Source organism: Lissotriton vulgaris, chromosome 5 (assembly GCF_964263255.1).
Source record: "Lissotriton vulgaris chromosome 5, aLisVul1.2, whole genome shotgun sequence".
Taxonomy (NCBI): Eukaryota; Metazoa; Chordata; class Amphibia; order Caudata; family Salamandridae; genus Lissotriton; species Lissotriton vulgaris.
Window position 1 is genome coordinate 669,175,783 of NC_141693.1, and position 21,972 is coordinate 669,197,754.

At 46.4% G+C, this 21,972-nt stretch overlaps 2 pseudogenes; both read right to left on the minus strand.

The window, feature by feature from the left end:
• Positions 1–4,281: 4,281 nt before the first annotated feature.
• LOC147711382 (uncharacterized) lies at positions 4,282–6,121 on the minus strand (annotated as a pseudogene).
• An 8,599-nt stretch (positions 6,122–14,720) lies between these two features.
• On the minus strand, positions 14,721–16,560 carry LOC147711383 (uncharacterized; annotated as a pseudogene).
• Positions 16,561–21,972: the final 5,412 nt, after the last annotated feature.

Genomic DNA, 21,972 nt, shown 5'->3' on the forward strand with positions numbered 1-21,972 from the left:
TGGTGAATCTTACCATACTAGAGAAAGCATGAGCGAGTCTTACCATACTAAGGAAGCATAATCCAGTCTTACCATACTAGGGAAAGCATGGGCGAGTCATACCATACTAGAGAAAGCATGGCGAATCTTACCATACTAGAGAAAGCATGAGCGAGTCTTACCATACTAGGGAAAGCATGGCGAATCTTACCATACTAGAGAAAGCATGAGCGAGTCTTACCATACTAGGGAAAGCATGGGCGAGTCTTACCATACTAGAGAAAGCATGGGCGAATCTTACCATACTAGAGAAAGCATGGGCGAGTCTTACCATACTAGGGAAAGCATGGGCGAGTCATACCATACTAGAGAAAGCATGAGCGAGTTTTACCATACTAGGGAAAGCATGAGCGAGTTTTATCATACTAGAGAAAGCATGGGCAAGTTTTACCATACTAGGGAAAGCATGGGTGAGTCTTACCATACTAGAGAAAGCGTGAGCGAGTCTTACGATACTACGGAAAGCATGGGCGAGTCTTACCATACTAGAGAAAGCATGAGTGATTCTTACCACTAGAGAAAGCATGGGGGAGTGTTATGATACTAAGGAAAGAGACCATTCTCCTACCACGGAGATACCAATTGAATAGGAAACTTAATTCCTATCACTATAAAGACATCTAGAGAAGTAGGAGCCTCTACTTGCCATTAGAAGGGAGTTACTTAGATGGGGAAGAAGTTCAGGATGTATTTTATTGGTGAAATACACCCACAGGGAAGTAGCTTAGTATTCGTAGCACAAGCGCCTCACACACATCGTGAAGGGTGCCTTCTTTTAAGCAGACACTCCTCAAAGGTGACGAATGACAACAGTTCTATTAGTAATAATGTGCACCAATGGGAAAGAAAAGCTTTTAATTCGGATGATTGCACAGCAAGACCTGTAGAATGGGAGCCCTAATTTCCGGTCAGTACTTAATTACACCAATGTGAAAGGTGAATGGGTGAAGAGTCCTCCTTCCAATCCGCAGGGAGTTACACCAGTAGAAAAGAGCCCAACATTTCTACCATTAGTGAGTTACATCAACGTTTAAGGAGTCCAACATGTGTTTCATTAGAGCAGAGGTCTTCAAACTTTTTGATGTCGAGACCCCCTTGTAAAACCTTTTTAGGCTTAAGGACCTCCTTCCAACAAAAGTTTCTAGAAACTGGTACTCATCATCAACAACTAACGACAACCATAAATGCGCCTGTTAGACCTCATCACATCCATTCATCATTCATCCACCCACACTTTCACACATCCATCCATCCTTCATTCATCCACCCTTTCATCCTTCCATCCATACATCCATCCTTCATCCATCCACCCTTTCATCCTTGCATCCATACATCCATCCTTTACCCATCCATCCATCCATCATTCATCTACCCACCTTTTCACACATCCATCCATCATTCATCCATGCAACCTTGTATCCATCCCATCCATCCACCCTTTCATCCTTCCATCCATACATCCTTCATTCATCCACCCTTTCATCCATCATTCATCCATCCACCGTTTCATCCTTCCATCCATACATCCATCCTTCATCCATCCATCCACCATTTCGTCCATCCATCCATACATCCATCCTTCCTTTCATGCATCCTTCATCCATCCACCTTTTCATCCTTCCATCCATACATCCATCCTTCATCCATCCACCCTTTCATCCTTCCATCCAAACATCCATCCTTCATCCCTCCACCCTTTCATCCATCCACCTTTTCATCCTTCTATCCATACATCCATCCTTCATCCATCCACCCTTTCATGCTTCCATCCATACATCCATCCTTCATCCATCCATCCTTCATCCATCCATCCACCCTTTCATCCATCCTTCCATGCTTCATCCACCCACCCTTTCATCCTTCCATCCATACATCCATCCTTCATCCATCCACCCTTTCATCCATTCACCCATCATTCATCCACCCACCTTTTCACACATCAATCCATCATGATCCATGCAACCTTTTATCCATCCATAGATCCATCCTTCATCCATCTACCGGTTCATCCTTCCTTCCATCCATACATACATCCTTCATCTATCCACCCTTTCATCCATCCATTCACCCATGATGCATCCACCCACCTTTTCACACCTCCATCCATCATTCATCCATCCATGCAACCTTTTATCCATCCATCCACCCTTTCATCATTACATCCGTACATTCATCCTTCATCGATCCACCCTTTCATCCATCCATTCACCCATCATTCATCCACCCACCTTTTCACACATCCATCCATCATGATCCATGCAACCTTTTATCCATCCATACATCCATCCTTCATCCATCTACCGTTTCATCCTTCCTTCCATCCATACATACATCCTTCATCCATCCACCCTTTCATCCATCCATTCACCCATCATTCATCCACCCACCTTTTCACACATCCATCCATCATGATACATGCAACCTTTTATCCATCCATACATCCATCCTTCATCCATCCACCCTTTCATCCATTCATCCACCCACCTTTTCTGTGCCTCTCTCATGCGGGGGGGCGGGGGGGGGGGGGGGTCAGTATCTCTCTGCATCTTCTTCCTTCTTCCTCTCTCATGGGAGGGCATCTCTCTGCCTCCCTGCTAGGGGCGGGGGCGAACAGGCTGTAACAACATTCACCATGAAGAACAGACTCTCAGCCACATTTCTCCTGCACAGGCGCCAGGTATGAGGGTTCGTGCTTTGTGCTATACAGGCAGGACCCACAGCTCCAGGCGCGCCACGTCCATGGAACTCAAAGGGCTACAGCCTCCTCCCCCAGCCCCCCCCCCCCCACTTGTGTATGTGAGCCCGGCTGAAACACATTCAGGGACACACACAAAGCCACACCCAAGTACTTCACAGGTCTTTAAAAGACCTTTTACTTGTTAATGAGGCTTTGTTGTTTTTCACCCCTCGTGTGAATTAAGCCTCCACCCGATGCCACTAAGGCACAATGACAATCTGTGACCCCCTTCCCAGGACTTCACGACCCCCCTGGGGGTCGCGCCCCACAGATTGAAGACCCCTGCATTAGAGGGTTACATCAATGTGGAAAGAGCCTAACAACCCTACCACGAGTAAGTTAGTGCGGAAGGCTCTCAAAATTCATGCCATTAGTGAGTTGCATCAGCTCATAAGGAGCCCAACATGTTTACCCTTAGTGATTTGCCTTAGTGTGGAAGAAGACCAACATTCCTATCACTAGTGAGTTACATCAAATTAGAAGGAGTCCAACATGTTTACCATTAGCGAGTTACAACAATGTGGAAAGAGCTCAACGTTACTACTATTAGTGAGAAATATTTGTTTGGAAAGATCTCAACATTCTTACATTATTAGTGAGTTGCTTAATCATATATGGAGACCCATCAAAATGTGTATCATTAGTGAGTTACAACAGTTTGGTAAGAGCTCACTACCCCTGCCATTAGTGTGTCACAGGAGTGTAAAAGGACCCCAAAGTTTCTGCCATTTTACTGACATCATTGTGGAAGTAGCTCAACATTTCTACCATTATAATTTACTTCAACGTATGAGGAGCCCACTTGTTTAACATAGTGAGCTACATTTGTGTAGAAGGGAGCCCACATTACTGCTGTTAGTGAGTAACACCTAAATCAAAGAACAAACACTGCTTTCATTAGTGAGTTACAGTGAGATGCGAGAAATTAGATTTTACCAACACTGCTGGGTGTCCCAATGAGAAAGGAGCCCCTCGCTCCCATCCAAATTGGTTATGGAGTGCACCATTGCTACTCTTAGTGAATTACAACAATGGAAGATAAGTCCAACCTTCCATCATTAGTTAGTTACATCAATATGGAAGTAGACCAACATTCCTAACACTAGTGAGCTACACCAATTGAAAATTAGCCCTTTACTCCTTCGCTGGGCGTTACACTCACTTGGAAGGAACCTTACATTCTTATCATTGCTAAGTCACACCATTGGATAAGGAGTCCCTTCCACCGTTATATTCTCTATATAGGGGCGGTTAATGGGTTATTGCTGTGTATAGTGGGTTTCACCAATTTAGAGGCAGCTTCTTATACCACTGCAGAACTGTATCTGTGGGGTAGCCAAAAATGAAGGACCCGTAATTATCTGTACCAAATAATTTACAAAGGAGAACAGTGAAATAAAGAAGAGGTGCTAAACATCCATACAACTCCAAATACTCTATTAAGAGAAAAGGAGGCACCGTTCCCAACACCCACTGACAGACTACAATGGGAGTTGAACACAGTCCTATAACTGCAGCCACATACTGGGCTCACCTGGCTCGGCCATGCTAACTGGATCGACTTGCTTTCGCTCCAGACCTCCTCTCCAGTCTCGATCCAAAGCTCCAAGCAGTCTAGTCCAAGTCTTCGATGAAATGTGGCCCTCTATCCTCATTGGTTCTGACTCGCTTGAAAAAGGGTCTCTCATCCAAGATGGCCTAGGACCTCTGGATGCCTGAGCACTTGTCCATGCTGACCTCCTATCTGCCTCAGCTGCTGTCTGTCCAGACTCTGGACCGCTGAGGGTCTGGCTTGCTGCTCCACCAGGTTCCGGTGGGGAGTGATGTTTGGCCTCCAACACTCTGGAAGCGGTCCATTTATTGGTGCCATCCAGATGTGAGGGTGTCCTGGTTCTTGCACCCCTTGGCTCCAGCAGGGTTACAAGTATCCTCATAGCTGGTTCTGAGTAGGTTTCACCTCGTGTCTGGTGGTTCTGATAGGTCTGGGTCTCTTGGCTCTCCTGACAGAGTCTCAGCAGGCCTTGCTGTTCCTTGTTCCAGTGCATCTAAACCCAGAGAGCTTCTGGTTGCACGTGATGCACTTGTCACTATCACCATCTGTTCGGATCGGTTCAGAGCTCGAACTCCTTTCTATTCTGATGGGGATTATGTCCTTCCCGGTTCAGGAGGGGTCTCAGTGCCTTGGGTCTGAACTGAAGAAGCATCTTGTTCGTGGAAAGTGTGATAGCCAGCAATTTTGTTACGAGGTGACCTAGCGTGTATTAATCGACCTTGAGATCCACCACCATCTCTGCCAGGTTCTGGTAGCGTCTGGGGTTCTGCCTTAGACAGTTCTGAGGGGATATGTGTTCCTGTCTGCCCAGCCTCTGGCCTCCAGGGTTGCGAGGATGTAAAATCTTCAGATCTCCTTGATTCTGAAGAGACCAGCACCTTCACCATCTCTGATCCTGGTGGGATACGAGTTTCCGCACTCGTTGGTTCTGATAGGATGCGATTTTCCGGTACCGCTCTCTCTAGTTCTGTTGGGATATGAGCGCTCTTGTAACCTTCTGAATGGATGCTGGCCTGTTCTTTTTGTCTTCCTGATGCTATGTGAGTGTATGTTTCTTGTCTACTTGATTCATATGGAATATACATGTGTTCTTCTGCCATCTCTGGTTCTGACGAGATGTGAATACGTGCACCGCATCCCCTTGTTTGAGATGGGGTGTGAGTTTGTGCTTCCTGTCTGCCTGGCTCATATAGAATGTTATTTTGTACCTCTCGCCTCCTTGCTTCTGTTGAGATGTGAGAGTGTGCTTTCCTCATCCCTGGTGTAACGTTGGCCTGCATGCTCTCCTGCGTCGATGGGTCCATTATTTGCGAGATGTTGTGACCTGACCCCTGCTCTGGATTCCAATTGGTCACAATTGTTGTCCTCTCTCTTTCCGACGGGGTGTACTGAGTTACCACCCCTGAAGAGTGAGCGTAGTCCCTTCGCCTCACTGCTACAGAGATTGGCCCCTCTGTTTTCCCTCCCTCTCTCGGTCTGTGAAGCATCCTCTCTCTGGCTCTCCAGGATGCTCCTGCCGTCTCGCTGTCTGCCCGGGCATTTCCCAGGCTTGGATGTGAGGTTCTAACGAGGCTGCGAGTTGAAGACCCACCCGGACCCGATGCACCTGGGTTTGTGGGAGAATAGAAGGGTTGCGGGATTGGGATAGATAGGCGCTTCCCGCCATTTGTTCAGCCTTTGGATCGCTGGTTCGGGTCTGTCCAAGGAGAGCCCGGTGAAGTAGAAACAGAGGGGGGTAGAAGAAACAGTAGCATCAGCAGGGCAGGGGGCTGCCCCTCAGCACAGAGGAGCATGGTGCGGAGCAGCGAGCTCAGACCTGGGGCATGGCACAAAAACACAATACTTTCACCAAGGGGAGGTAAAACACGAGCAGAGGGAGAGCCCAACCAAGGGCACAGGGGCATCATCGCGAGCAGCCGGGCTTTGAAAGTTCTCCCGCGGTCAGGGGCTGACTGTAGTGGGGGCTGCTTGCATCTGCTGACTCCGAGCAGGGGTTGGAGCAGAGGGAAGCTGCCAGTGACTGGTTGGCTGATCACACTGATACTAGTACGGAGCCCAAGCTGGGCCTGGCAGGGCAACTTGGGAAGGCTAGCCAGAGAGGGCCCTGGGCTATTAATAATTTTTAAATTATGGCCGGTCAGTGATGGACTAGGTCGACCTCGGACGGTCATTTTCAGCGAGGCGTCTGGTCTGCCTGGGTCTGACCTGGTAACAGTAAAGGATCTTCAATCTAGGCTCACGCGCACGCCGCACTTTTAAGGCCGCAAGCATGTTAGCATGACCGGCGCTGCGGCCGCACCAGTATTCAAATCAGTGCATTGCTCACAAGTCACGACACCACCAGCCTTTGAACCACCCCTGAAACCCACGCAGGCGCGTCGTGCAGACAACTGCGTGCCACGCCCCCACTAACCATTTTAGCCTCAGAGAGTAGAGGCCTGGAGGGGCCGGCCCAAGGCGTGCACCATTAACTCAAGAGGCTCAGACTGAGGCCCGGCCAGGACCCACGCGTGCGCACTGCACAGCAGTTGCGCACCATTACTTTAGTCAAAGTCAAAGAGCGAGCCTCTGAGGCCTGGCGGGAGTGTCCGTGCACCTGTGCACCACCATTTAAAGTCAGTGAAAGGGGCCCCTGGAGCGCGGTGCTCCCCCACCGCCCTGTCTCCCCCTCGCAACTGTGTTACGCCCCTGCCGTGTGCACCCTTTAATTTAATTAGGTCGGCCTGGCCGGGTGTGCCGTGCGCACTGCGCACCATTAAAATAATGTCTTAATAAATAAAGGGAGGGGGCCCCTGGAGCGTGGGGGCCCCCCCGCAACGCGTGGGCTGCGGGGGCCTGTGTTACGGCCCTGATTGAGTGACCTGATACATTTTTGGGAGAAGGCTTATGCTATAGTTAGTGGTAATGCTCAAAACTTTGAACAACAGATTCTAACCTCTTCATTGTTGCACATCCCTATCAGTTAACCAATAGCAAACTCTAGAATATTATGATCACCCACAACAACAAACACATGTATAAGTCTCTAATAATGCCCTACGTTCTTTGATTTTAACATCTTTGCCTTCAGCTGGATGTCTTGTCTAGCCTACTACCCATTTCAATTCCATGAAAAATGAATCCTATTGCTTGCTCACAAGTCAGATGCCATCATGCTGTAGCTTTAGGACATCAGAGCACCTCATGACCAATCGCCCTGGGTGACAACAACACAGAACAATGAGACATCAGCAATTCCGCCCTAGTTGACTATCTGCTATTATGACTGCAAGGCAAGGTGGAAGTGTATTGGGAAAGTACTCTGCACCATTGAAAGCACTGGGCTCCCCTTTTGAAAGTGGGTTAGTGTGTCAAGAACACAGAGAATGCTAAAGCGCAATCCATCGAGAGTATCAGAGTCCCACATACAGGAGGCAGGGTAAATAAGCTTCCCGCGTTTTAAAGTAAGTCAATCGCTCTAACATGAGACAACTCTTTCCAGCCTCAAAGACTCTAATTTCCTGTGATGATAAATTGCTAGCACTAGTATCTGAAATAGGATTTTCAGCCTTGTAGACAGTCAGCGTCTTTCATAAACTACCATGATGCCAATAGCGTCATCCATATCTCTTCAGTCGTGACAAATAATGTTTATGCCGAAGACCCCACTAAAAGGTGCTGAGAGCCGTCAGACGCCCTGAACTTCTTTCAATGACAAGCAAAGCAATTAAATGAGAGTTTAACCTACCATGTAAATTGATAAAGGAAGTCAAAGGCTGACAATGTTTTTTTGTTTTCTTTTGGGTCTCAGCAAGGCAGAGAAATGGTTTCCGGCATCACTCCCTCTGCTGGTCATTCAGTATATTCTGCAGATGGAAAAGTCCATTGTTTGTCTATTAATAGAACTTGAATATTTCCAAACTAATGCAACACAACAAATATATTTGTATAATGTGCTAATAATCAGTACTATGGCGCCTGTAACAATGCAAAAATCCACAGCTCACTAAAAATTCAAATCTCAGTTTTATTTTCAACCTAGCATACATCCCTCAATCCATAGCCTTATTTGCTATGACTATACACCATTCTAGCACCTATATTAGGATGTAAATAAAAATATGTCAATGCTAGCCATGTGACAGGGTATCCTTCTCACTGCAATTCAGTTAGGTTATGGTACAGCAATACCTATTGAGTGACCTGAAACCTTTTTGGGAGAAGGCTTATGCTATAGTTAGTGGTAATACTCAAAACTTTGAACAACAGATTCTAACCTCTTCATTGTTGCACATCCCTATCAGTTAACCAATAGCAAACTCTAGAATATTATGATCACCCACACCTACAAACACATGTATAAGTCTCTAATAATGCCATACGTTCTTTCATTTTAACATCTTTGTCTTCAGCTGGATGTCTTGTCTAGCCTACTACCCATTTCAATTCCATGAAAAATGAATCCTATTGCTTGCTCACAAGTCAGATGCCATCATGCTGTAGCTTTATGACATCAGAGCACCTCATGACCAATCGCCCTGGGTGACAACAACACAGAACAATGAGACATCAGCAATTCCGCCCTAGTTGACTATCTGCTATTATGACTGCAAGGCAAGGCGGAAGTGTATTGGGAAAGTACTCTGCACCATTGAAAGCACTGGGCTCCCCTTTTGAAAGTGGGTTAGTGTGTCAAGAACACAGAGAATGCTAAAGCGCAATCCATCGAGAGTATCAGAGTCCCACATACAGAGCGCAGGGAGGCAGGGTAAATAAGCTTCCCGCGTTTTAAAGTAAGTCAATCGCTCTAACATGAGACAACTCTTTCCAGCCTCAAAGACTCTAATTTCCTGTGATGATAAATTGCTAGCACTAGTATCTGAAGTAGGATTTTCAGCCTTGTAGACAGTCAGCGTCTTTCATAAACTACCATGATGCCAATAGCGTCATCCATATCTCTTCAGTCGTGACAAATAATGTTTATGCCGAAGACCCCACTAAAAGGTGCTGAGAGCCGTCAGACGCCCTGAACTTCTTTCAATGACAAGCAAAGCAATTAAATGAGAGTTTAACCTACCATGTAAATTGATAAAGGAAGTCAAAGGCTGACAATGTTTTTTTGTTTTTTTTTTGGGTCTCAGCAAGGCAGAGAAATGGTTTCCGGCATCACTCCCTCTGCTGGTCATTCAGTATATTCTGCGGATGGAAAAGTCCACTGTTAGTCTATTAATAGAACTTGAATATTTCCAAACTAATGCAACACAACCAATATATTTGTATAATGTGCCAATAATCAGTACTATGGCGCCTGTAACAATGCAAAAATCCACAGCTCAATAAAATTCAAATCTCAGTTTTATTTTCAACCGAGCATACTTCCCTCAATCCATAGCCTTATTTGCTATGACTCTATACACCATTCCATCACCTATATTAGGATGTAAATAAAAAGATGTCAATGCTAGCCATGTGACAGGGTATCCTTCTCACTGCAATTCTGTTAGGTTATGGTACAGCAATACCTATTGAGTGCAGTGGCGTAACAAAACGTGAGGGGGCCCCCCTGCAAGATTTGCTGAAGGGGCCCCTCACACTCACATCAGTAAGGGCTGAGGGGTCCCCTCCAACCAGGTAAGCCTTGGGCCCCCCGCACTACGGAGGCTGTGGGGGCGTTTGTTACACCCCTGGAGTCCTACCATACTAGGGAAAGCATGGGCAAGTCTTACCATACAAAGGAAGCATGATCGAGTCTTACCATACTAGGGAAAGCATGGGCGAGTCTTACCATACTAAGGAAGCATAATCCAGTCTTACCATACTAGGGATAGCATGGGCGAGTCATACCATACTAGAGAAAGCATGGCGAATCTTACCATACTAGAGAAAGCATGAGCGAGTCTTACCATACTAGGGAAAGCATGGCGAATCTTACCATACTAGAGAAAGCATGAACGAGTCTTACCATACTAGGGAAAGCATGGGCGAGTCTTACCATACTAGAGAAAGCATGGGCGAATCTTACCATACTAGAGAAAGCATGGGCGAGTCTTACCATACTAGGGAAAGCATGGGCGAGTCATACCATACTAGAGAAAGCATGGCGAATCTTACCATACTAGAGAAAGCATGAGCGAGTCTTACCATACTAGGGAAAGCATGGGCGAGTCTTACCATACTAGAGAAAGCATGGGCGAATCTTACCATACTAGAGAAAGCATGGGCGAGTCTTACCATTCTAAGAAAGCATCAGCGAGTCTTACCATACTAGAGAAAGCATGGGCGAGTCTTACCATACTAAGGAAGCATGAGCGAGTCTTACCATACTAGGGAAAGCATGAGCGAGTTTTATCATACTAGAGAAAGCATGGGCGAGTTTTACCATACTAGGGAAAGCATGGGTGAGTCTTACCATACTAGAGAAAGCGTGAGCGAGTCTTACCATACTACGGAAAGCATGGGCGAGTCTTACCATACTAGAGAAAGCATGAGCGAGTCTTACCATACTAGGGAAAGCATGGGCGAGTCTTACCATACTAGAGAAAGCATGGGTGAATCTTACCATACTAGAGAAAGCATGGGCGAGTCTTACCATTCTAAGAAAGCATCAGCGAGTCTTACCATACTAGAGAAAGCATGGGCGAGTCTTACCATACTAGGGAAAGCATGAGCGAGTTTTATCATACTAGAGAAAGCATGGGCGAGTTTTACCATACTAGGGAAAGCATGGGTGAGTCTTACCATACTAGAGAAAGCGTGAGCGAGTCTTACCATACTACGGAAAGCATGGGCGAGTCTTACCATACTAGAGAAAGCATGAGTGATTCTTACCACTAGAGAAAGCATGGGGGAGTGTTATGATACTAAGGAAAGAGACCATTCTCCTACCACGGAGATACCAATTGAATAGGAAACTTAATTCCTATCACTATAAAGACATCTAGAGAAGTAGGAGCCTCTACTTGCCATTAGAAGGGAGTTACTTAGATGGGGAAGAAGTTCAGGATGCATTTTATTGGTGAAATACACCCACAGGGAAGTAGCTTAGTATTCGTAGCACAAGCGCCTCACACACATCGAGAAGGATGCCTTCTTTTAAGCAGACACTCCTCAAAGGTGACGAATGACAACAGTTCTATTAGTAATAATGCACACCAATGGGAAAGAAAAGCTTTTAATTCGGATGATTGCAGAGCAAGACCTGTAGAATGGGAGCCCTAATTTCCTGTCAGTACTTAATTACACCAATGTGAAAGGTGAATGGGTGAAGAGTCCTCCTTCCAATCAGCAGGGAGTTACACCAGTAGAAAAGAGCCCAACATTTCTACCATTAGTGAGTTACATCAACGTTTAAGGAGTCCAACATGTGTTCCATTAGAGCAGAGGTCTTCAAACTTTTTGATGCCGAGACCCCCTTGTAAAACCTTTTTAGGCTTAAGGACCTCCTTCCAACAAAAGTTTCTAGAAACTGGTACTCCTCATCATCAACAACTATCGACAACCATAAATGCGCCTGTTAGACCTCATCACATCCATTCATCATTCATCCACCCACACTTTCACACATCCATCCATCCTTCATTCATCCACCCTTTCATCCTTCCATCCATACATCCATCCTTCATCCATCCATCCTTTCATCCTTGCATCCATACATCCATCCTTTACCCATCCATCCATCATTCATCTACCCACCTTTTCACACATCCATCCATCATTCATCAATGCAACCTTGTATCCATCCATACATCCATCCTTCACCCATCCACCCTTTCATCCTTCCATCCATACATCCTTCATTCATCCACCCTTTCATCCATCCTTCATCTATCCACCTTTTCATCCTTCCATCCATACATCCATCCTTCATCCATCCTTCATCCATCCACCATTTCATCCATCCATCCATACATCCATCCTTCCTTTCATGCATCCTTCATCCATCCACCTTTTCATCCTTCCATCCATACATCCATCCTTCATCCATCCGCCCTTTCATCCTTCCATCCAAACATCCATCCTTCATCCATCCATCCTTTCATCCATCCACCTTTTCATCCTTCCATCCATACATCCATCCTTCATCCATCCACCCTTTCATGCGTCCATCCATACATCCATCCTTCATCCATCCACCCTTTCATCCATCCTTCCATCCTTCATCCACCCACCCTTTCATCCTTCCATCCATACATCCATCCTTCATCCATCCACCCTTTCATCATCCATCCATCCTTCATCCACCCACCCTTTCATCCATCCATCCATTCACCCATCATTCATCCACCCACCTTTTCACACATCCATCCATCATGATCCATGCAACCTTTTATCCATCCATAGATCCATCCATCAACCGGTTCATCCTTCCTTCCATACATACATCCTTCATCTATCCACCCTTTCATCCATCCATTCACCCATGATGCATCCACCCACCTTTTCACACCTCCATCCATCATTCATCCATGCAACCTTTTATCCATCCATCCACCCTTTCATCATTACATCCATACATTCATCCTTCATCCATCCACCCTTTCTTCCATCCATTCACCCATCATTCATCCACCCACCTTTTCACACATCCATCCATCATGATCCATGCAACCTTTTATCCATCCATACATCCATCCTTCATCCATCCACCCTTTCATCCATTCATCCACCCACCTTTTCTGTGCCTCTCTCATGCGGGGGGGGGGGCAGTATCTCTCTGCGTCTTCTTCCTTCTTCCTCTCTCATGGGAGGGCATCTCTCTGCCTCCCTGCTAGGGGCGGGGGGCGGACAGGCTGTAACAACATTCACCATGAAGAACAGACTCTCAGCCACATTTCTCCTGCACAGGCGCCAGGTATGAGGGTTCGTGCTTTGTGCTTTACAGGCGGGACCCACAGCTCCAGGCGCGCCACGTCCATGGAACTCAAAGGGCTACAGCCTCCTCCCCCAGCCCCCCCCCCACTTGTGTATGTGAGCCCGGCTGAAACACATTCAGGGACACACACAAAGCCACACCCAAGTACTTCACAGGTCTTTAAAAGACCTTTTACTTGTTAATGAGGCTTTGTTGTTTTTCACCCCTCGTGTGAATTAAGCCTCCACCCGACGCCACTAAGGCACAATTACAATCTGTGACCCCCTTCCCAGGACTTCACGACCCCCCTGGGGGTCGCGCCCCACAAATTGAAGACCTCTGCATTAGAGGGTTACATCAATGTGGAAAGAGCCTAATAACCCTACCACGAGTAAGTTAGTGCGGAAGGCTCTCAAAATTCATACCATTAGTGAGTTGCATCAGCTCATAAGGAGCCCAACATGTTTACCCTTAGTGATTTGCCTTAGTGTGGAAGAAGACCAACATTCCTATCACTAGTGAGTTACATCAAATTAGAAGGAGTCCAACATGTTTACCATTAGCGAGTTACAACAATGTGGAAAGAGCTCAACGTTACTACTATTAGTGAGAAATATTTGTTTGGAAATATCTCAATATTCTTACATTATTAGTGAGTTGCTTAATCATATATGGAGACCCATCAAAATGTGTATCATTAGTGAGTTACAACAGTTTGGTAAGAGCTCACTACCCCTGCCATTAGTGTGTCACAGGAGTGTAAAAGGACCCCAAAGTTTCTGCCATTTTACTGACATCATTGTGGAGGTAGCTCAACATTTCTACCATTATAATTTACTTCAACGTATGAGGAGCCCACTTGTTTAACATAGTGAGCTACATTTGTGTAGAAGGGAGCCCACATTACTGCTGTTAGTGAGTAACACCTAAATCAAAGAACAAACACTGCTTTCATTAGTGAGTTACAGTGAGATGCGAGAAATTAGATTTTACCAACACTGCTGGGTGTCCCAATGAGAAAGGAGCCCCTCGCTCCCATCCAAATTGGTTGTAGAGTGCACCATTGCTACTCTTAGTGACTTACAACAATGGAAGATAAGTCCAACCATCCATCATTAGTTAGTTACATCAATGTGGAAGTAGACCAACATTCCTAACACTAGTGAGCTACACCAATTGAAAATGAGCCCTTTACTCCTTCGCTGGGCGTTACACTCACTTGGAAGGAACCTTACATTCTTATCATTGCTAAGTCACACCATTGGATAAGGAGTCCCTTCCACCTTTATATTCTCTATATAGGGGCGGTTAATGGGTTATTTCTGTGTATAGTGGGTTTCACCAATTTAGAGGCAGCTTCTTATACCACTGCAGAACTGTATCTGTGGGGTAGCCAAAAATGAAGGACCCGTAATTATCTGTACCAAATAATTTACAAAGGAGAACAGTGAAATAAAGAAGAGGTGCTAAACATCCATACAACTCCAAATACTCTATTAAGAGAAAAGGAGGCACGGTTCCCAACACCCACTGACAGACTACAATGGGAGTTGAACACAGTCCTATAACTGCAGCCACATACTGGGCTCACCTGGCTCGGCCATGCTAACTGGATCGACTTGCTTCCGCTCCAGACCTCCTCTCCAGTCTCGATCCAAAGCTCCAAGCAGTCTAGTCCAAGCCTTCGATGAAATGTGGCCCTCTATCCTCATTGGTTCTGACTCGCTTGAAAAAAGGTCTCTCATCCAAGATGGCCTAGGACCTCTGGATGCCTGAGCACTTGCCCATGCTGACCTCCTATCTGCCTCCGCTGCTGTCTGTCCAGACTCTGGACCGCTGAGGGTCTGGGTTGCTGCTCCACCAGGTTCCGGTGGGGAGTGATGTTTGGCCTCCAACGCTCTGGAAGCGGTCCATTTATTGGTGCCATCCAGATGTGAGGGTGTCCTGGTTCTTGCACCCCTTGGCTCCAGCAGGGTTACAAGTATCCTCATAGCTGGTTCTGAGGAGGCTTCACCTCGTGTCTGGTGGTTCTGATAGGTCTGGGTCTCTTGGCTCTCCTGACAGAGTCTCAGCAGGCCTTGCTGTTCCTTGTTCCAGTGCATCTAAACCCAGAGAGCTTCTGGTTGCACGTGATGCACTTGTCACTATCACCATCTGTTCGGATCGGTTCAGAGCTCAAACTCCTTTCTATTCTGATGGGGATTATGTCCTTCCCGGTTCAGGAGGGGTCTCAGTGCCTTGGGTCTGAACTGAAGAAGCATCTTGTTCGTGGAAAGTGTGATAGCCAGCAATTTTGTTACGAGGTGACCTAGCATGTATTAATCGACCTTGAGATCCACCACCATCTCTGCCAGGTTCTGGCAGCGTCTGGGGTTCTGCCTTAGACAGTTCTGAGGGGATATGTGTTTCTGTCTGCCCAGCCTCTGGCCTCCAGGGTTGCGAGGATGTAAAATCTTCAGATCTCCTTGATTCTGAAGAGACCAGCACCTTCACCATCTCTGATCCTGGTGGGATACGAGTTTCCGCACTCGTTGGTTCTGATAGGATGCGATTTTCCGGTTCCGCTCTCTCTAGTTCTGATGGGATATGAGCGCTCTTGTAACCTTCTGAATGGATGCTGGCCTGTTCTTTTTGTCTTCCTGATGCTATGTGAGTGTATGTTTCTTGTCTACTTGATTCATATGGAATATACATGTGTTCTTCTGCCATCTCTGGTTCTGACGAGATGTGAATACGTGCACCGCATCCCCTTGTTTGAGATGGGGTGTGAGTTTGTGCTTCCTGTCTGCCTGGCTCATATAGAATGTTATTTTGTACCTCTCGCCTCCTTGCTTCTGTTGAGACGTGAGAGTGTGCTTTCCTCATCCCTGGTGTAACGTTGGCCTGCATGCTCTCCTGCGTAGATGAGTCCATTATTTGCGAGATGTTGTGACCTGACTCCTGCTCTGGATTCCAATTGGTCACAAATGTTGTCCTCTCTCTTTCCGACGGGGTGTACTGAGTTACCACCCCTCCAGAGTGAGCGTAGTCCCTTCGCCTCACTGCTACAGAGATTGGCCCCTCTGTTTTCCCTCCCTCTCTCGGACTGTGAAGCATCCTCTCTCTGGCTCTCCAGGATGCTCCTGCCATCTCGCTGTCGGCCCGGGCATTTCCCAGGCTCGGATGTGAGGTTCTAACGAGGCTGTGAGTTGAAGACCCACCCGGACCCGATGCACCTGGGTTTGTGGGAGAATATAAGGGTTGCGGGATTAGGATAGATAGGCGCTTCCTGCCATTTGTTCAGCCTTTGGATTGCTGGTTCGGGTCTGTCCAAGGAGAGCCCGGTGAAGTAGAACCAGAGGGGGGTAGAAGAAACAGTAGCATCAGCAGGGCAGGGGGCTGCCCCTCAGCACAGAGGAGCATGGTGCGGAGCAGCGAGCTCAGACCTGGGGCATGGCACAAAAACACAATACTTTCACCAAGGGGAGGTAAAACACGAGCAGAGGGAGAGCCCAACCAAGGGCACAGGGGCATCATCGCGAGCAGCCGGGCTTTGAAAGTTCTCCCGCGGTCAGGGGCTGACTGTAGTGGGGGCTGCTTGCATCTGCTGACTCCGAGCAGTGGTTGGAGCAGAGGGAAGCTGCCAGTGACTGGTTGGCTGATCACACTGATACTAGTACGGAGCCCAAGCTGGGCCTGGCAGGGCAACTTGGGAAGGCTAGCCAGACAGGGCCCTGGGCTATTAATAATTTTTAAATTATGGCCGGTCAGTGATGGACTAGGTCGACCTCGGACGGTCATTTTCAGCGAGGCGTCTGGTCTGCCTGGGTCTGACCTGGTAACAGTAAAGGATCTTCAATCTAGGCTCACGCGCACGCCGCACTTTTAAGGCTGCAAGCATGTTAGCATGAACGGCGCTGCGGCCGCACCAGTATTCAAATCAGTGCATTGCTCACAAGTCACGACACCACCAGCCTTTGAACCACTCCTGAAACCCACGCAGGCGCGTCGCGCAGACAACTGCGTGCCACGCCCCCACTAACCATTTTAGCCTCAGAGAGTAGAGGCCTGGAGGGGCCGGCCCAAGGCGTGCACCATTAACTCAAGAGGCTCAGACTGAGGCCCGGCCGGGACCCACGCGTGCGCACTGCACAGCAGTTGCGCACCATTACTTTAGTCAAAGTCAAAGACCGAGCCTCTGAGGCCTGGCGGGAGTGTCCGTGCACCTGTGCACCACCATTTAAAGTCAGTGAAAGGGGCCCCTGGAGCGCAGCGCTCCCCCACCGCCCTGTCCCACCCTCGCAACTGTGTTACGCCCCTGCCGTGTGCACCCTTTAATTTAATTAGGTCGGCCTGGCCGGGTGTGCCGTGCGCACTGCGCACCATTAAAATAATGTCTTAATAAATAAAGGGAGGGGGCCCCTGGAGCGTGGGGGCCCCTGGAGCGTGGGGGCCCCCCCGCAACGCGTGGTCTGCGGGGGCCTGTGTTACGCCCCTGATTGAGTGACCGGATACGTTTTTGGGAGAAGGCTTATGCTATAGTTCGTGGTAATACTCAAAACTTTGAACAACAGATTCTAACCTCTTCATTGTTGCACATCCCTATCAGTTAACCAATAGAAAACTCTAGAATATTATGATCACCCACACCTACAAACACATGTATAAGTCTCTAATATTGCCCTACGTTCTTTCATATTAACATCTTTGTCTTCAGCTGGATGTCTTGTCTAGCCTACTACCCATTTCAATTCCATGAAAAATGAATCCTATTGCTTGCTCACAAGTCAGATGCCATCATGCTGTAGCTTTATGACATCAGAGCACCTCATGACCAATCGCCCTGGGTGACAACAACACAGAACAATGAGACATCAGCAATTCCGCCCTAGTTGACTATCTGCTATTATGACTGCAAGGCAAGGCGGAAGTGTATTGGGAAAGTACTCTGCACCATTGAAAGCACTGGGCTCCCCTTTTGAAAGTGGGTAGGAGTGACAAGAACACAGAGAATGCTAAAGCGCAATCCATCGAGAGTATCAGAGTCCCACATACAGAGCGCAGGGAGGCAGGGTAAATAAGCTTCCCGCGTTTTAAAGTAAGTCAATCGCTCTAACATGAGACAACTCTTTCCAGCCTCAAAGACTCTAATTTCCTGTGATGATAAATTGCTAGCACTAGTATCTGAAGTAGGATTTGCAGCCTTGTAGACAGTCAGCGTCTTCCATAAACTACCATGATGCCAATAGCGTCATCCATATCTCTTCAGTCGTGACAAATAATATTTATGACGAAGACCCCACTAAAAGGTGCTGAGAGCCGTCAGACGCCCTGAACTTCTTTCAATGACAAGCAAAGCAATTAAATGAGAGTTTAACCTACCATGTAAATTGATAAAGGAAGTCACAGGCTGACAATGTTTTTTTTTTCTTTTGGGTCTCAGCAAGGCAGAGAAATGGTTTCCGGCATCACTCCCTCTGCTGGTCATTCAGTATATTCTGCAGATGGAAAAGTCCATTGTTTGTCTTGTAATAGAACTTGAATATTTCTAAACTAATGCAACACAACAAATACATTTGTATAATGTGTTAATAATCAGTACAATGGCGCCTGTAACAATGCAAAAATCCACGGCTCACTAAAAATTCAAATCTCAGTTTTATTTTAAACCTAGCATACATCCCTCAATCCATAGCCTTATTTGCTATGACTATACACCATTCTAGCACCTATATTAGGATGTAAATAAAAATATGTCAATGCTAGCCATGTGACAGGTAAGCATGGGCGGAAAATCCGTTCCGCTCGCGGATTTTGCGGATTTTCGGTAAATTCGCAATCCGCGAACTCCCGCGAATTTACCCAAAATCAGCAAATCCGCGAGCGGCGGATTTTTCCGGGGGCAAAAGTTCAAGCCTGCCCTGTTGTAACTATTTTAGGATGCCGCCGGCAAGCTGCCAGCGCCATCCTAAAATAGTTACTAAGTTAGCTTCAACAGGAAGCTCTAATAGATAAAATAAAGCAGGTGCTCGCAACTGCTTTATTTTATCTATTAGAGCTTCCTGTTGAAGCTAATTTAGTAAGTATTTTAGGATGGCGCTGGCAGCTTGCCGGCGCCATCCTAAAATATTTACAAATGCCCTTCCTGTGACCCTTCCTGTGGAGCTTTTTCTCTTCATCTGCTGAACTGATCTTTCTCTGACCTTTTATGCACACAAGAGGCATGTGAACTCGCATGGAAGCCCCGCACGTTTGGCCCCGCGCACACACTCGCGGTTTGCACCGTCTTCCCGCCATTCACCCACTATGATGGACAGCTCACTCAAGGGACCCCTGCGCCCTTCGGGGCGATTGCATAGTAACACACACATGGTCGCTCGAACTAGTTGATGCTCAAATTCAGTGACTCATTCATTAGCCCAAAAACAATCATGAGCGTCTTCGAGGCTGGACAGGTGTGCCTCTTCCCAAATCTACCGTGGAAAGTCAGCTGTGATGCTGGGTAGAGGCCTTTGCATCCTTGACTTTCATGAGCGCAATCCCCGTGCTGTTCCTGTGACCAGGAGCTTCTTTCTCTTCATATTATTGTGTTCGCACGGGTTGCTGCAAGTTCGCACGCGTTTTGTACAATTTCGCAATTTGCGAAATTGTACAAAACCCTCGCGAACTTGCAGAAACCCGTGCGAACATAAAAAAAAAAAATCCGCAAATTCGCGAGAATTCGCGGATTTTGCGGATTGCGAGTTCGCAAATCCGCAAAATCCGCGAACGCGAGATCCGCAAAATTCGCCCATGCTTAGTGACAGGGTATCCTTCTCACTGCAATTCTGTTAGGTTATGGTACAGCAATACCTATTGAGTGACCTGATACGTTTTTGGGAGAAGGCCTATGCTATAGTTAGTGGTAATACTCAAAACTTTGAACAACAGATTCTAACCTCTTCATTGTTGCACATCCCTATCAGTTAACCAATAGCAAACTCTAGAATATTATGATCACCCACACCTACAAACACATGTATAAGTCTCTAATAATGCCCTACGTTCTTTCATTTTAACATCTTTGTCTTCAGCTGGATGTCTTGTCTAGCCTACTACCCATTTCAATTCCATGAAAAATGAATCCTATTGCTTGCTCACAAGTCAGATGCCATCATGCTGTAGCTTTATGACATCAGAGCACCTCATGACCAATCGCCCTGGGTGACAACAACACAGAACAATGAGACATCAGCAATTCCGCACTAGTTGACTATCTGCTATTATGACTGCAAGGCAAGGCGGAAGTGTATTGGGAAAGTACTCTGCACCATTGAAAGCACTGGGCTCCCCTTTTGAAAGTGAGTTAGTGTGGCAAGAACACAGAGAATGCTAAAGCGCAATCCATCGAGAGTATCAGAGTCCCACATACAGAGCGCAGGGAGGCAGGGTAAATAAGCTTCCCGCGTTTTAAAGTAAGTCAATCGCTCTAACATAAGACAACTCTTTCCAGCCTCAAAGACTCTAATTTCCTGTGATGATAAATTGCTAGCACTTGTATCGGAAGTAGGATTTTTAGCCTTGTAGACAGTCAGCGTCTTTCATAAACTATCATGATGCCAATAGCGTCATCAATATCTCTTCAGTTGTGACAAATAATATTTATGCCGAAGACCCCACTAAAAGGTGCTGAGAGCCGTCAGACGCCCTGAACTTCTTTCAATGACAAGCAAAGCAATTAAATTAGAGTTTAACCTACCATGTAAATTGATAAAGGAAGTCACAGGCTGACAATGTTTTTTTTTTCTTTTGGGTCTCAGCAAGGCAGAGAAATGGTTTCCGGCATCACTCCCTCTGCTGGTCATTCAGTATATTCTGCAAATGGAAAAGTCCATTGTTTGTCTATTAATAGAACTTGAATATTTCTAAACTAATGCAACACAACAAATACATTTGTATAATGTGTTAATAATCAGTACTATGGCACCTGTAACAATGCAAAAATCCACAGCTCACTAAAAATTCAAATCTCAGTTTTATTTTCAACCTAGCATACATCCCTCAATCCATAGCCTTATTTGCTATGACTCTATACACCATTCCATCACCTATATTAGGATGTAAATAAAAAGATGTCAATGCTAGCCATGTGACAGGGTATCCTTCTCACTGCAATTCTGTTAGGTTATGGTACAGCAATACCTATTGAGTGACCGGATACGTTTTTGGGAGAAGGCTTATGCTATAGTTAGTGGTAATAATCAAAACTTTGAACAACAGATTCTAACCTCTTCATTGTTGCACATCCCTATCAGTTAAACAATAGCAAACTCTAGAATATTATGATCACCCACACCTACAAACACAAGTATAAGTCTCTAATAATGCCCTACGTTCTTTCATTTTAACTTCTTTGTCTTCAGCTGGATGTCTTGTCTAGCCTACTACCCATTTCAATTCCATGAAAAATGAATCCTATTGCTTGCTCACAAGTCAGATGCCATCATGCTGTAGCTTTATGACATCAGAGCACCTCATGACCAATCGCCCTGGGTGACAACAACACAGAACAATGAGACATCAGCAATTCCGCCCTAGTTGACCATCTGCTATTATGACTGCAAGGCAAGGCGGAAGTGTTTTGGGAAAGTACTCTGCACCATTGAAAGCACTGGGCTCCCCTTTTGAAAGTGGGTTAGAGTGACAAGAACACAGAGAATGCTAAAGCCCAATCCATCGAGAGTATCAGAGTCCCACATACAGAGCGCAGGGAGGCAGGGTAAATAAGCTTCCTGCGTTTTAAAGTAAGTCAATCGCTCTAACATAAGACAACTCTTTCCAGCCTCAAAGACTCTA